The following is a 17,443-nucleotide window of genomic DNA, read 5'->3' as shown; positions in this document are numbered from 1 at the left end:
GTGAACTCTACATCAGCTGCCTGCTGGCGATCACATGATTGTGATCCTACTACAAATCCACCGCTGAGGACTTATCAGGACTTATCCATCAGAAATGATCCAAGGACGATTAAATTGTGGGGGTGTTTCTGAGTCCCATCAATTCCTGCCGCCTGCTACATATTTAGGTCACGTGATTCGGTATCCGTACATAATGTACACATGCATAACACACATCTGTGCTCCGTGAAAGGTCATATTTTATTAAAGAGTTCAGCCGTTGGAAATGATGAGTGCTTTTCTTGTTCTGAACTGTCGACACTAAGGTTTCTCCATTCACAGATCAGTGGCTGTTTTAGCTCTCAATGGGTTCATACACACACTCTCTATATTAAATTAAATACAAAATTCACAGCCATGATGCAGCCACAGCTCTTCGCGGAAGCTGTTGACTGTGCAGCGAGCACAAACTCATCATCTCCAGTAAGAGCTGAGTCAAAGAGAAGAATCTGGTATGTAACTGGAAGCAGCCTTTGTAAAGTTAAAGTAATAATGAACACTAGTGAGAGCTGTAATTGTTTCCTATCATCTGGATTTTTCTCCTTCACCATCATCTGCTCACCAGGTCGGACAAGAAACAGCTACGTACGACCCTCTCAACACATGAACACTTGTATTTACTTGAACGTGCTCTAAGGCTGCTGTAACGAGACCAAACTGCTTAGTGATATTTACTTGGTAAATAAACACAAGATTTAAGATTGCAGTCTCACTGAACATCTTAATCATTTTCAGATTTTGTCAGATGTTATGTAAGTGATCTTTGCAGCAGGATTGTGTAGCGGCTTCTCTGCAACGTTGAGCGAACAAAACCTCCTCCTGAGGTCTGTTGTTTGTCGAACTCCAACATTTGGCTTATATGGTGTGGAAAAAATGCAAAGTGGTAATATGAAAAAAAAAAACTGGCATTGTAGTGGCAAATAACAGCATTCAAGTCCAGAGTTGTAATCGGTGGAAACAGTTCAAAGTCATTGTGTTTGCTGAGAAACTCGCCCTTGATGCTTTACTGGCTCTCCAAGAGACTTCTCTCACAATCCACCACGCTTATGAAATTACAAGCCTTTGTTGAGAGCGGTCATGATCCCCATTGCTCATTGGTGTTACTTTTATGTCCCTGCTGAGAGTACATATGTGATCTGGCAGAACCCAACCCACCAAGACACAAACATTTCTTCCACTGGACTCTACCAAATAAAACTGGCATAAACAAGAACCCAGCTTTCCTACCATCCCCTCATGCCAGAGCAAAACAAGATGCTGATGCTGCAGAAACACTTACCAGATGTTTGTCATGAAGTGTAAGAGACTGGCTCTCTGGTATGACCGCTCTGCTGATTGCAATGAGGACAAGGATCATAAAAACCTGTATGTAATCCCCATTGGCTTCTGATGACTCTGTTTTGAATGTCTCATGTACAAAATGAAATAATTACACACTTATCATGGCATTTGCTGGGTTCCACTCTTGTGAGTAATGTACAGACCACCAGAATGTACTCTGCACATGCTAAATAACTCAGCCATTACAAATTATTTCCATGTGAACACTATTTTCACTCAAGGACTGTGCTTTCATGTTCCAGTACTTGTGTGTGTACATATTTTGGGGGCAATAGTGCATGTATTATTTTGTAGTCTGCTTTGATTTTTTAGGGCTACAAACAGAAACAGTAGCAGACAGAAGGCTCTTCGCTTTCTGACTTGTACGAACCTGGCAGGAGCACTGAAAGTCATAGTGGTTTCCAGTCTCGATCCCCTGCTAGTACATCTCATCATTTCTGCAGGAGAAAATAACATGCTGTACCGCACATCACGTAATGTAGCTTCCAGGTAGGGAATGTTCAGGCCGTCATTCTCTCACGGCCATTTGCTGCAGCTCGACGGGGTCTTGGACGTCACAAGTCATCCATGAAACCTTGAGGGGTTTTACTGTACTGACCTCTCACTGCTGTGCGCTGGCTGTGCGGGAAGAAGCTAAATCCTGTGAGACAAATTAATATTTAGGCACTTAGGGATGTGAGGACAGCTGCTGAAAAGCCGCTTTGACTGTTGGGCCTGCCAAATAAAACAACACAATTCAGTGTCCCATGTGCAGGAAGACGAGAGTCAGATGTTGTTAAGAGTTTTTATGAAATATGATCAGCTGACCATCATATCATTTTCGATCATTGCCGAGTAGCTGAGGAAAATAAAAGCAATCGTGTTTATTTCCCTGCTGAAGTGACTTGAGTCATAGTTTGACTGCGATCTGTTTTTCTCTTCAGCCTCTTTTAGACATGCATTTCCTTCCAGCTGATGGTGTCTGGATGTGTCACGTTTCCGTAAAAGACACAAAGGCAGTTTGACAAGGATGGACCTCATAACTTCAAGTTCAACAAGTCTGAAGTGCCTACTGTTGCATTAATGGACAGACATGCAGATTTTAAAAACACTGTGGTCCCAGACGGACAAGAAGAAAGTTGCCCAAAGGAATTCTAATGTCTGTTGGTAGCCACTATTAAATTAACCCCATGTAGTGGCCATCCAGTAATAAACTCCTATGCTAATGTTGATTTGTAAAGTTCTTTAGATGGTTTGATAAGCTCACTAGCAGTGTAAGTTTAGTCTTATACCAAATACTGGATGATGAACTGTGGCTCTCCATGACACTGTGTTGTGTATGTCTATCACTTTGACTTATTGGTGAAGCGTAAAGCTACATATCTTTGGTCTGAAACAGCTTTAGATGAGATCATAGACCCAACTTATCAATGCTACCTTTTTGTTCTCTGCAGATTTTAAGCAACAGAACAAAAAGTGGAAATTGCTACAGTCATTTTTATGCAGTTGAACTGTCAATTTTTTAGTTGGTATGAGCAAGTCTGCGTGGCTTTTAGCCAAATCAACTGATTATCCATGTCTTTTTTCAACTACTCATTATTACATTGTTTACTATCTCAAAAATATATCTCTTACATTTAATTGTCTAAACTGTTTCTGCATTATATTTTGCTTACTATATGGACAACTTCTTTAACTTTTACACTTAACTATATTAACTATTTTCACTTAATGAAAGCTTTCTGGTTCTCATGCACTTTTAGCATAGCTTTGTGTTTCAGCTGCCTGTAACATCTACAACTTTGGTTGTATTTGGATGGTTATTTTCCTCCTAAACAGATGTCTGTATACATTCAATGTAATCACAACGTGTATAAGTGCCTCTGGTTGGGAATCTCTGGGTAATGAAACACAGGGAAATCTTTCACTGCAGTGTTTTCAGTAGAATAACAGGAGGCAACAGGCAAAATGTGGCATAACTAAAAGCATATTCCTCTTAGTTTATACACAGCACAGCTTGTCATCCTTTGAAGCGCAGCTGTGAACCGAGTTTTTTAAAGACAGAGGAGGGAGACTCGCCCTGAGCTATGAGGTCCATGTTGGGGTTCCACATTTACTGTGCAGGAAACATCCAGCGGCGGAGCCTACAGTGTGTTTTCCCTCTACACGCTAAGTGAATATATCATCCTCGCTTTCTGGATACATGGAAAAGTCTTCTCACAGTACACACATTCACACTGATGAGCAGGTGTGTGTAGTCTCTCACACACACTCTTGAACACACATACTCAACGACAAACTAACATTTTGGTCTAACAGAAACAGTCGGGTCTCTGTATTTAGGTGTGGGGTTAACAGATTGCTCCTTGTGACCCGCACATCAAACATTCCCATAAAGGCAGAATCTGGGGAATGCTCTATGGAACACCAGCAGCACGTTTCCTCGTCTGTTCGAGCCTGTGGTGGGGAGAGGATGACAGGATGCAGGTTTAGGAGGGCTGACTCGAGCCTGAGGTTACTGTAAACTTTATGTGAGTGTGCGAGCACGTGTGTGCGTGAACGTTGCAAGCTGTGGGACACAAACGTGTACTTTTGCTACAAATGTTTTAGAGGCATTCTGTGAGGAAGGCTGAAAGCATCTTCTGGGTAATTACACAGTCTGTCAAAGCTAAAGAGAAGGTTCCCTGCGTGACGAGGGCTGGCAGGTGAGTGTGAAGAGTGGAAACCAGACTGTCAGAAATGGGAAGTTGTTGACCAAACTCCCATCTGGGAGTGTGTATCTGTGTGCGCCCTGGCACGTTCACGTGTCGGTACAGCATATTTTAGAATAAGCAGGCGGTGGAGAGTCAGTGGGGACGGTGATTGATGACTGGTGACCTGATCGAATCTGTTGCATGTGTAAGTTCAATCCTTGAACTCTGCTCATTTGGAATCATAGATGTGGATCCTGCAAAATTTCAGCTGTCACTGGCCTTTATGTGCTTCTCTTTAATCAAAAATAACATATTCTTCAACATGGGATCCAAAGGCGGCGTCTGCAGAGCTCAAAAGAGGAACAACTGTGGAATCTGCCAAAAACAACTTGGATTTTAAGAGGTCAATGCAAAGTATATTTGATGTGCAAGTCTGGTGATGAATGTTGACTGAAAAACATAAATCATATGTTTATGACAGTTTAGTTTTGCTGTTTTGTCTCATTTTGTATTTATATCTTACAAGCTTTGTGCCTGTCTTGATTTTTAGATAGAAATACTCTATTGTCAGTTGGTCAGTTGTCAAATTTGACCCAGGCTGAAATATCTCAGCAACTTTTTAAAATTGGTGCAGACATTTATGTTTCCCACAGGCTGAATTCTAGATAACTTTGATGATTCCGGTTCCATCATTGAGTCAAGGCTTCATCTGGTCCAATACACTGATTTAATACCAAAAACCTTCAAGACTAGTGCTGGTTAGCAATAACAGTGGTTAACAGGATTTCTTGTGCTTGTCATTGTAAGCATGATACTGTAGCGTCTGATTAGCATTTAGCTCAAAGCACCACTGCATCTAACTAGAGACTCACAGAGCTGCCAGAATGGATGGAGACAATAGTGTGATTTAAGTGTTCCCTGCTAAATGCACCATAGACGTGTTTTATCTCAAAATAAATTTTAGCTCAAAATTTATCTCAAACAATAATGAGGCATCCTGGTAGCTCAACTGGTTGAACAAGTGGTCCATAAACAGGGCCTATAATCTTCAATAGTCTTCAATGGCCTAAATCATAAACTAATTAGAAAGATATTTACTGAACCAATAAATCAAGGGATATATGTGATTATTTTCTCCTAAACTTCTGTACAATCCAACTTCTTTTTGGAACTAGAGGGGTCACCCCCTGCTGGCTATCAGAAAGAATGCAGGTTTAAAGCACTTCTGCATTGATTTCACTTGCACTTCTGCATTGACTTCACTTTCAGACCGGGGGTCCGTTTCACGAAGCAGGTTCAACAAACTCTGAGTTTAACCCTGAACTCTGAGTTGATCTACTCTGAGATAGAAAACTCAGAGTTTTCACTAAACCTGCTTCGTGAAACGGACCCCTGGAGGCTATAACCATCTTTTATACACAGTCTGTGGTTTGAACGTTGTTGGAAATATAAAGTAAGTACACTAGTCAACAAAAGATGTAACATTTGTCTAGTTGTTTTTGACTTTTAATTGCAGAACTGTTATATATTATACCTTTCAGATCCTACAGTTTTGGACAGTTCTTCTACTACAGAAAATAAAACCTTTATTACATTATTAGTATGGTTGTAAATTATTTTGTTTAAAATATTCTTAATTTTACATTTAATTATAGTGTTTCTCTAAAAAATGAAGATCTTGAACTTATTTGACCTTTTGTACATTTTTTTCTTCTATTCTATCACAAAAGCATCAGATTAGCCAATCATATCACTTTGGGCAAATATTTCATATATGTCTTAAGAAAAATTCCAGTGTCAGCCTGAGGTCACTACACACCTGCACTGGGGCTGCCGTTGGGGACTGGAAACAAATCAGTTTCAGTCCCACACGCTCCTCTGTGAGCTACGACAACAGTCCATACGTGAAAACCCCGAGGCGATGTTTAATGAAATGTCTGTGGAGTGCAGATTGTTGAGATGGTCCCGCAGTTCATCAGGGCACCGACGCTGCTGGGGTTAGAAGGCAGGGCATCGGTAGGTACTGTGAAGGGGAAATGGGAAAACGCATCCATCATACAAAGCGTTCAGACACATTTACACATTTCTGTACAAAGAGTTCAAGCTGGGTTCCTCTCAAAGACCTGCCACAGCATGTTTTCTTTAGGAGTGAAGACTTGTGTTTCAACATCCTGTCAACAAAACACTGGAACCAACAGCGTTCTGATGGCTTGCTGCTCAGTTATGTCATAAATACGCCTTCAAACGATGCCAAAGTAACGGGAAACTCAGTAATTGTTTCCTTTTCGTGAAATCTCCACAACACTGTTGTGATGTTGAAGAAATTTGAGGTTTCATGCTCTGCTGGTGTGTTCTTGATTGGGGTTTCATGGCCCTACTAGGATGTGGGAAATGGCATCAGTGTTTTACTTCAACCGCAACGTCATGAGCCAAATTTTGTCAGTGGCTGAGAAACACTGTGTGTAAACATGTCATGTGAGACTGATCACTATATGCCCATAGGCTCTTAGGTTTAGTTTGCTTTGATAATAGCCCTGTGCATTGTTCTTACTCACATCTCTGTGTTCCAGAGCCAAGCGATGATGTCAAAACTTTAGTTAAGTGATGATAAGATTAGGAACTTAGAAAAAATAATATATTAAAAAATCATTTGTGCAATGTGAGAGGGGTGCTCAGAGTGAAAAAATCTATATCATCACTTCCCAACTCTGCTGCAAACTCCTTGTTTGCAGATGCAGCAGATGACCTTTCTTTTTCAGGAAACAGAACTCTGATAAACAACTCTGCACAATCTTTTGAACACTAAAGATTAATCAGCAAAACTTAGTGACTTTCTGGTACACATTTTGGATTTTTTAGCAGCTAAAGAGTGAGATGTTTTACCCAGAGGCTGATGGAGGCCAGCTGGACCGATACACAGTTTTTTGTTTTTAAAGTTCAGCAAGTGTAAGTAGCCTATACGTGTTGGACGGGGATCAGATGATCGGCTCAGCCAGTCAAGGACATTCCACCTTTTCATCCTGTAAAGCTGTTTGGTTTTGGTTAGGATCCTGCTGAGTGACGAATTGTCATCCAGTAAGTACTGATACATTTGGCCCAATCTGAGCACGTGGAACGCTCCTGGATACCTGCACATTCATCCTGCTGCTTCTCTCAGCAATGAAATCATCAATAAATGCCAGTGTGTCAGTTCACCTGGCAGCCATACATGCCTGAACCATAACAGAAGCACCATCATGTTCCACTAATGAGTCATTTTCATTACATCAGTCTATAGAAGTTTGTTCTGCAACTCTACAAGTTTTACATGTCTTTGTAAAATGAGTTCCAGGAGTTTGCTTTACACTCCTCAATCGATCAGCTTGTTTGCCATTTTCCATTCTCCTTGTGTACACTGGAGTGTTTTAATGAACCTCAGCACTGATTATCGCTCTTAACTCCCAGTACACTGAAACTGTACACAGCTTCCCAACAAACACCGAGCAGCCAAATGTCCAACTACTTTTAAATCTGACACTATAAACAAACCTACTCACTGTTTTATCAGTACTGACGCAAACCTACTCAAATTAAAGCTGAGATGTGCTACTTTAATGAAACATCCACTATATAATTTCAAACTGAATGTTCTAATAACACAAAGCCTGAAGAAGAAATGTTCCAAGTGATTATGTTCTGGGATGTATAACCAAAAGAAACTAAACATAATAACAGACAAGCAGTTTTCTGATGCCCCTTTTTGCACTGTTGTATTTAATAAAAATGGAAAATGGAGGATGACTGTATCCTGTTTCTGCTCAAGATGAGTCAGAATGTAATTGCTTGTGAGGTGCTATGGAAAACCAACCCCCGCTAAACCAATCAGCATTTGTCTGACGCGTCACTGCAGCAGGAATGTTGGCAGCAGCAGCCGCACTCTCCCAGTCAGTTCTGTGTAAGATTAGACAATTTCTTTATTATCATGGACGGTTAATAGCAGAGTGGGTGCAGAAGCTTTTTAATCAGGTGAGTAGAGTCATCAACGGAGGAATGTTCGGCATGAGGACAGAGAGGTGAGAAGATGGTAATTATCTACTTACAGCTGACTCTCGAAAACGTGAGGCAGTTCTTCAGGTTTTTGTCTCTCACAGGCACAAAACCACACATCTCACACAGGTTTAGTGATGTGTGTACAATACATGCAAAAGAAAGCCAGAAGAAAGATGTGGTGATTAATAGATTTAGACAGCTGACAGTACACATAGTTGAAATGAATCCTCCTTTCACAAAGCTTTTAACATTCAGTTTCTGCTTCAGACACTGATTGAACTTCCAAGCCATTGTGGAGGCTGTTTGTAGTGCTGCTGAACTGTGTTGTATTAAAGCTGCTTCCAATGCTTAGCTTAACCTCACTGACACGTGGTATATTAGGTGGACAAAATATTGAAAACATTTGCTTTAGCTGAAGTGTTTTCATCCACTACTTTGCAGTTTTACAAGGGAAAAGGCTTCAAGGTTGACGATAAAGTGGTTTCAAATGTGCATCAGATTAGCTTCAGTACCTCTGAAAAACCTACACATGGCTTCTCTAAGCTTCTCAAACCACACCCTGACGTGTCACCACAGGATAAGCTCAGGTGTCAATAATAAAAATAATTATGATCTATTTGCTGCTTCGGTTTCTGGGTCCTCGTATGGTGAATGCTGGCTCACTGAGCAGAGCTGTAGAGCAGATGGAAGAGACAGAAGGATGGCTTCACAGAACAGACATACTCAATGTTATCACTAAAACCTGCTCTAACTTTCAGTCAAGATGGCTGCTGGGAAAGCATCTGAGACAGTCGGACACAGGACAATGGAATTAAGTACCCTTTTAACAACAAAAAATCATAGTTACCACAAGTACAAGGTTAATAATCATGTCAGAGATGGAGAAAGGGACAACTGATTTGTGAGTTTGTAGTTTCACACATTAACTAAACATTAGAGGCATAGCCAACAAAAACGCTGGAACAAACCACCAAAAAGTCAATGTGTTAACATTAATAAAAAGCTAAGCTAATGTTAGCATTACAACTCTCAATCTCTTTAATACAAATATAGTTATTATATGTTTTTTGTGCAAGACAAAATTAGAACACTGGGCTTTTCCCACTTTGCCAGACCAACATTGTTGCATGATTGAGGGTACAGAAGGAACCAAAAAGTGAGTCGTTGCCCCAGGTGAAGGAGTTTAAGTACCTCGCATTCTTGTTCATGAGTGTCGGGAAGATGGAGCATGAGCTAGACGGATGACTTGGAGCACTGACAGCAGTAATGTGGGCTTTCTGGCCCATCATGATAAAGATGGGGCTGAGACGGAAAGTGAAGTTCTCGATTTAACAGTCAGATCACATTCAAACCCTCGCCGATGTTCATGAGCTCTGAGTAGTGACTGAAAGAAGGAGATCAGGGATGAGAAATTAGTTCTTCTGTAGGCTGGTTGGGTTCAGCCTTAGAGATAGGATGAGGAGTTTGAATATCAAGAGTTACTGCTCCTTTGTGCCAAAAGCAGTCAGCTGAGATGGTTCGGGTATCTTTTTGCGTTTTCCAGGCATGCCCATGCTGTACTAAGGTACAGCAGCAGAATTCATACGTCCATTGCTGAAATGAGAGTTACGGCCTCTTCAGACACAACATGGGTTGTGTTTCGCTCTGCACTGGAGGACCAAGAAAAGTAGGCAGAGCTTTCAAAACATCTAGCAGGAATACATCATGAAGTCAATAAAAAGAATTTGTATGAAAATTACACCTCTTTACCTCACTACGTTAATAAAGAAGCTTTAATAGGTCTGCAGATATACTGAGGGGAAATAGATCAGATTCCATCTCTAATTATCCATTTTTTAGAACAAGCAAGACAAATATAAAGTCAACAAGAAAAGCACTCAGAGAGCACAACACTCACTAAGGCTGCTCAGGTTTCTGACGGATAAGTCCTGATCAGTCCTCAGTGGTGGATTTGTAGCAGGATCAAAATCATGTGATCATCAGCAGGCAGCTGACGTAGTGTTCACTTGTTGTCATAGTTACAGTGACGCTGTGCCGCTATCTAACAATGATACAGAAAAAAAAAGTTTCAAGAAAATCAAAGATGGTTGAGTAGACGGGCCCTGATAATTTGAGGCATAGCTTGTGGTAGGAGGGTAAATGTAATAAGATAGCTGCCAGTCTATTAGAATCTATGACTGTATATAAACAGGTTAAAACACACCTTCGATGCTTATTTGGATGGAAACCTGTTGCCATCAGTTACATTTGAATCCATTACACTTATTTTAAATAAGTAGAACACATATACAGGTAGCTAAACACAGCCAGCCCAGTGTATATACTGTTCACTATGTTTAGTACTTCGAAGCATCTACTAAAAATGCCACAGAAAAGGAACTTCAAAAAAGGCTGAGTGAAGTAAAATTCAATCGATAATCATTTTACAGCCTTTTACAGACGATTGTCTCCCACACTGCTGAGTGCCATCAAGGAAGCCCTCACTCAACCAAAGTCTTAACATAATAGATTAATATCTGTTCACAGGACAGTTAGTAATTTGTCAGGAAAACGTGAGCCAACATAGAAGGAGAATTATGCGTTCTTGGCCCATTAAAATAAGTTAGAGTGATGTGCTATCTGATGTGCCAGAAGGAAACCTGACTCCTCCACACTCCACCCATCTTTCCAGCTCTCCACACACAGACTATAGGTGAGATGAGATACAATGAGGAGGCCTGAGTCAACCAAATACATGACCCTGTTTGTTTTTTGGAGTAAGTTCTACGTCTACTCTACGTTAAACCACATTACTAGAAGTACACCACGGTACCAGGGGGCAAAGAGGAGCTTGACAGCTTTATTGTCCTTTTATTCTGCCTGGCAGACATGCTGAATTTTGCTCCTGTGGAAATTTTTACAGGAAGCCACATCTGTCACTGCACTAGGGTCAGACTAAGGATGTTAGATTTCTGAAATAGTGGCACAGTAGATCAGTTGATAGTTGTTTTGCAGATGAAGATAAAGAGCTGTTGTCCTACTTCTGGTTTGACAGTTGGACTAGAAAACTCTGCATGAAGATGATAGCAGATGGATAAAAACAGACAAAAACATTTAGTAACCCAAGAATTTCAGTAAAAGGTCTCTGATTTAAAGTCAGTCAAAGTTTTTTATGGTATCTTTTACAGATGGTTGTAATTACGGTTAATATGGCCAGCACAGCCAGCTAAAGTGATATAACTGCTAGCATAGCGAGCTAACAGATTTGGTAATGCTAATGCTAATCGTAAACACTGCCAATAATAACCGAACACGAGGGATATAGTGCAACAATAAGCAACAATTCAATCAGCCAACAAGATGGATTAAAATTAGCAGGAAATGCCTTTTTCAAAGGCCTCTGGTTCTGGCAATGATGGACAAGTCATTTTAGATTTCCAGTTGCTCTTCTAGCTTCACGCAGAAGCTTTGATTTGTCCTTTCAGCCTGTACTAAAACATGGAAACCTAACAGCTGATTTCAGAACTACATCACCTGACTCGTATGCATTTTACAGTGACTGTTGCTGGTAATGACACCTGCCCATTGTCCACTGGGCATATGTCACACTCAGTTAATTGAATAATTTACTTAATTTCAATTAGTTTCATCATATTTTTAAGAAAGTGTGGGCATACACCCATCTGCACACAGATGAAACCTGCTCCACCAGCTACCACCACAAATAGAATCTAATTCTGTGGGAAATGCTGCTTGAGTCAAACAATATGTGGTCCATATGGTGTAAAGTCTGCTCTGCTTAAACTTAAATCACATGGATGAAATGTTCCAGATGAACACAAAAGCATGCTGTCTTATCTCTGTCACGTTCTTCAGTTGCTGTAACAGATCTGCTGTCAGTGAATTGTGCCAACAGTGGAAGAATGCACTTTGCTTTCCTATAGAAGACATTCATGGAAAATCTTTGTGAAGGAGCCATGAAGCTGCTGAAGCAGACCGAAACTATGCAAAGAACTTTAGGTCTGTTTTTCCGTTAATTTGTCACCCATTTGTACCATAGACTGTACAAAGGAGTGAATATAGCCACCATAACGCCACCCATTGATTTGCAGACTTCCATTCTGAAGCCTCAAGTCTTTCATTTGGTTGTCGCCATCTTGATTGTTTGATCCAGAAGTGACCACATTTGGGAGGGTACAGCTGGAGGTAGAGAGGGGTGGATCTGACTGAGAATCAGTTAACTGTGATATTAACTGGGATGCAAATTTTGACTCATGAAAAGCAGACTTAAAAGAAAATGAACTTAGTAGAAGAAATGAGCATCCAAGGCATTTTTGGTGCCTAATTTTTTACAAGTAACTTTCATGAACCAAAAACAAAGTGTGAAAAGGTCAAAAGATGAAAACACAAAACCTGCAGCCGTGAATGCAGGTTGGTACACCTATATACCATAATGATGGGAGCAACTTGTCAATTACAAGGTAGCCACACTCTGAAGCATCCCCTGCTCAACTGTTTTACTGTAAACAGGAGCAGAATTTACACAATACTGAAAGAGACTTGAAACTAGCAATTGAAACCATTCACCACTCACTAAGGTAATGTTTACTGATGTAATAAATGAAGTTAATAGCAGGGTCATTTCAATAGATTTCTATACAATCTGAAGTCTTTTTCAAACTAGAGGAGTTGCCCTCTGCTCGTCATTAGAATGAATACAGTTCTATGTCACCACCCTATGCTTCACTTTTCAGACATTTGTACATTCCATCCACCCTTCAACCCCATTTTACCCATCAACTGTTTCCCTCTTGTATTTTCTTTGCATTATATAGCTATAAACATTGCTGACTTGGAGCAGATGGGGTTTGGGTATGTATGGAGTTATTTTTGATTAGAAAATTTTGGAGAGAAAATCCATTTAATTACCATACGTTTTGTGGGGAGGCCTGGTGTAGAGACTGATGCAGTGATTGCAGAGACTATTCTTCACCTGGGCTAGTTGGAGAAGTTGGTACTGGAGAAATTAAAGCGATGAATTGGCTCTCTGAATGAATCAGGGAGGAGACCCAGGTTTATTCAAGCTGCTAAAATCTCCACAACTTCACCAGGGTTATGATTAGAGTTAGGGTTAGAGTTAGGGTTACCCAACCATAACCCCACTAACTCATAATGCAAAACCCTGCAATGCAATGTTGTGTGTAGGTGAAGGGCTTACCTTTATAAAAATGGCCTGACGGCTCTGACGGAGCACAGAGACGCTTTAATACAAATAATTCCACCATAAAAACCTGGAGTCTGTCTGCAGCAGCTGACATGTCAGATTTGCAGAAGAATGCGGAACATTATTTGCCGTTAGATCCTCACCGATCCCGTGTTCATGCAGTTACTGCCGCTATGCCCTGTGCTCCACTCACTCTTCATTTACAACAGCACTTATCTCTGCTGCCATTTAGTCTTGCAGGTCTTTATTAAAATCAAAGGCAAGGATCTGACATACAGCCAGCTGTGAGCAGCAAACTGGACTTCAGCAGGTCAACCAATGTTTCACTGAAATCCTAAATTACCTTCTGTGACACATGGAAAGTGCTGTAAGAGTCAGATATACCAGGTGTTAGATCTGTCTGAATCACATTAAAAGCTGTATTTTGACAGAAATATAAAATTATTATGTAACAGATGGCAAATGATAGAGAAGTAGACGTAGCAAAATACATAAAAGTTGATTTATGATGTTGCGGTTTTCTGTGTGCGCACCTCTGCTGTCTAAAGCCACACAAACAGCAGCTTTTGAAATCTGCAATTTTCATTATGGAAAAGTCTGAAACTGTGAAAACTGCTGCACTCACTGCAGTAAGTAGCTTTCTGCTCATAAGACATCCATGGACTGTATGCATCTGTGAATGTACAACGTCATATTCTTTAAGCAACGCTCCACTCTGTTACATTAAAATACCACGTTTCAGGACCAGAAATATGCCAAACTTGGCTCTAAATATTCAGGGGAAGGAATCAGTGGCGTCCTCCATTACCAGTAAGACAAACTTGAAGCTTTGGCACCGTTGTGTTCACTGCTGCTGCTGACATGAACGACAGTTTGCATGCATCATATCTTGCGATGATAAAGCCTGCATTGATCCACCTCCAACACCTGACTGCCCTGCACATTTCTGTATTTATTACATGAAACCATCTTCACTGAATACTGAAGCCAGATGATAATATGAGATATAAATTCCCTCATAGCACCGCCAGTACTTTTGATCTGATGTCAGCCTATGGCTTTAACAAAATGCTTAATTTAAATTCAGGCTGATACTTACATAGTCTGGCTATAAATGCTTACAATTGGTTCTATTTTCTGACTATAATTCTATAAAATCTGGATCTCGTTTCAGAAATTCTAACAAATAATTCACTTGAAGGGACAAAAGTACATTTCTTCTCATGTCTTGGGAGAAACACCACATGGTTTCTGGTTTTAAAATGTTCTATATGTTTTGAATCCATCAACACAGGGGGCACTGGTGGTTGGGTGAGAATAACAATCCGCATCTCAGATCAAAAGAGAGTTTAATTGCGGTTTTAAGTCTTGAGTCAAAAAATATGTGGTCCATATGGTGTAAAGTCTGGTCTGCTTTTACTTAAATCGTGGGTGAAACGTTCAAGATAAACACAAAGGCATGGTGTGCTTATCTATGTCCAGTCCTAAAGTTGCTGTTGCTGATCTGCGGTCAGTGAGTTGTGCCAACATCAGGCTGTTTAAGCAACAAAATAAACCCGTCGTCTCTTTTCCACTGTGCCCTGCTGTTTACGTTGTCGTTCACGCTCTCTCCGACTGTTCCTGCTTTTATTGCTGCTCCTCTGAACTTGTTAATCACTTTGGAGACGGGAAGAGTGGCAATTTTACTGTTGTATTGCGAGCGGTGCGACTGCTGTCGGCTCTTCACTGCTCTGGCTTGAATGGGGACACACACCGGTCAGCATCTAACCAGAACAAGCTGTTTTCCATCGTCTCTGTCCGGGCCAGCACATCATTATTTTATTTGGATGCTGGCCCTGTCACATGTGTGTCACACTCTCTGGCTGAATGGTTCATCTCCGCTGTAGCTGCTGGTGCACTTTTTCCACTACAAAGAGAGTCCCATTACACAAAAGGGGTCATTAGGTGAACAAATATTAAAATATTATATGTACTTTGCTGTGATTACTGCCATTAAATGTAATTATTGCAGCAAAAGCCTCACTGTAAGTGATGCTCCAGAGCTGGGTGAATGTGATATTGAAGTCTTATCTGGAACATATCAACCAGGTACCAAACAGAAGATGTGAAAATCCGTCAGCGTTTGAGAGGACAGAGTTTAATATCATGACACTGCAGGAGCATCACAATTCACTTAACTTACAATATCTACATCAAAGAGGAGGCGAGAATGTAAAGAGAAAAAAAAACAACCTTGAAGACATAAGGACAGCACATTGGTTTGCATTAGAGGAACATTTTCTGCTATGAAACAGGGTGAAGCGGTTACAACAACAGAGGGACATATGGATTAGAGGATTGTTTCCTTTTGTCTGCAGTATGAGATCCACGTGGGAAAACCCACGGCAGACCATGTGAAAGTATATGGATCATGAGAGGACAATGCAAAGTAAAATGTAATGTTTTCTCAGTCAAAAAAAAATGTGCCACCACCATGCTTTAATCAGAGATCAATCTCAGAATCCCACTGTTACATTTTGGTGGCTAATAATGAGAAAATTACATGTACAAAAAACAAACGGCAGGCGATAGATAAGGCAAGCTTGATGAAGGGTGGGATGACAGTCTGCTTTCTGCTTCAGCAATAAAATGAAGATAATGAGCGTAGAAAAGCAAATTTTTTTTCCAGGCAGACATTTAATCTTAATCATTCATATGAATAATGACTAGCTTCCCCTTTTACCTTCAGCTCACCAGTGTCTGCTTATCTCTAAATTCTTGTCTTTGCATGTCACAAGTGGCCAAATGTCGCCCTGCCTGTGACTCACTGATGTCATCAGTCAACACCCGAGCACCAGACGTCACTCAGCCAGTCAAAGGTCAAGGAACAGGAATTAATAAGTGCTGGCCTGGACCAGAGACAGCCGACCAGGGCTCACCACCGTCAGCCTTGTGACGTCTGTTCATGAGCATGAATCACAGCACCGTGGCACTTCACACACTGCAGCATCTGAAATCCTCTTCGACAAGAACACATCAGTCATCTGCATGTGTGTGAGCCAAAGCTTGTAGGATTTTAAGGGTAATTAAATCGCCAATGGAGCAATTGTGTTTGTTCATAATTTATTTCTGGTATCACTCGAAAAACAAGCCAGGCTTAATAAATGCTTCAAATTATTGGTTATATAAAAGGTGTGATCCACACTAAGAATGTAAGAATTGAATCATGAAAGAGGAAGTTGAACTAAATGCAATTATGTTCTGAAATGTTTTAAATCCTAATATTTAATGTTTTTAGCATCTGACTTGATTTTCTGTAGCACATTACTCTGTCTGTTTTGTTTCTATTAGTTTTGTCCCTTCATATTGAAAACGAGGTTCTCAAAGTGAGGTGAACTTTGTCCAGTCCAGGTCCACTCATGTTAATGGCAAATGGTTTGACAGAAACTAAATTGTGCATTTGGTTGTGCATCATAAAAAGTTCAAAGCAGCATTTTTTGGGCCTCTTTGAGTACGTGGTTAAAAAAACAATACAGCGATATATTGTCACCTTATAAAGTCATATACGTCAATAAGCAACTGTTTACAGAGACATATTTGCATTTACAGAATTTATTTTTTTGGTCAGCTGATGAATGTAGGTCCAATATTTACTTCCCTATTAGTTCCACTCTGTAGCTATTAAATGCTTGTCTGGTTTCATCAACTGCTCACTCATTTTGCCTGTTGATTGGTGTAGAGCAGTGAGTGTACAGTGGGTTTATCAGAGCTATCTGCTGCACTGAGAAACAAGAATAATGAGAGTTTTTAAAGAGAATCAGAACAAGGTTGTGGACTGTAAAACCAAAACAGTGAGCTGATAGACACTAAAAGTCTCTGTGTAACTTTGGGAAACTGCAGTAATTCTTTGTGGGTTTGTCACTATGAATGACACCTTTCACTACTAATGGTCTGATTAATTGTTTATGTAAGACTGTAATAAGTGCAGCTTTAAAAAACAACAACAAAAGCACTCAGAGAGCGCAGTACTCCAGCAAGTCTGCTCAGTCGTATTATTTCCGGCGGATGAAATCTTTAAACAATTCATGGTCTGCAGCAGTTGATTTGTAGTACGATCACAATCAGCAGGCAGCTGATGTAGTGTTCACTTGTTGTCATGGTTACAGCCGTACCGCTATCT

At 40.5% G+C, this 17,443-nt stretch overlaps 1 protein-coding gene across 1 annotated transcript in view; it reads right to left on the bottom strand.

The window, feature by feature from the left end:
• Positions 1 to 5,531: 5,531 nt before the first annotated feature.
• The window catches only part of bckdhb (branched chain keto acid dehydrogenase E1 subunit beta), a 92,520-nt gene continuing 80,608 nt past the window's right edge, over positions 5,532 to 17,443 (bottom strand). Inside the window, exon 11 of the mRNA XM_035946873.2 lies at positions 5,532 to 6,075. The gene's annotated coding sequence lies outside the window, so the exon portion shown is untranslated. The remainder of the gene's footprint in view (positions 6,076 to 17,443) is intronic.

The sequence above is a fragment of the Amphiprion ocellaris genome, chromosome 9 (genome assembly GCF_022539595.1).
Source record: "Amphiprion ocellaris isolate individual 3 ecotype Okinawa chromosome 9, ASM2253959v1, whole genome shotgun sequence".
Taxonomy (NCBI): Eukaryota; Metazoa; Chordata; class Actinopteri; family Pomacentridae; genus Amphiprion; species Amphiprion ocellaris.
This window is presented reverse-complemented; position numbering and strand designations above follow the sequence as displayed.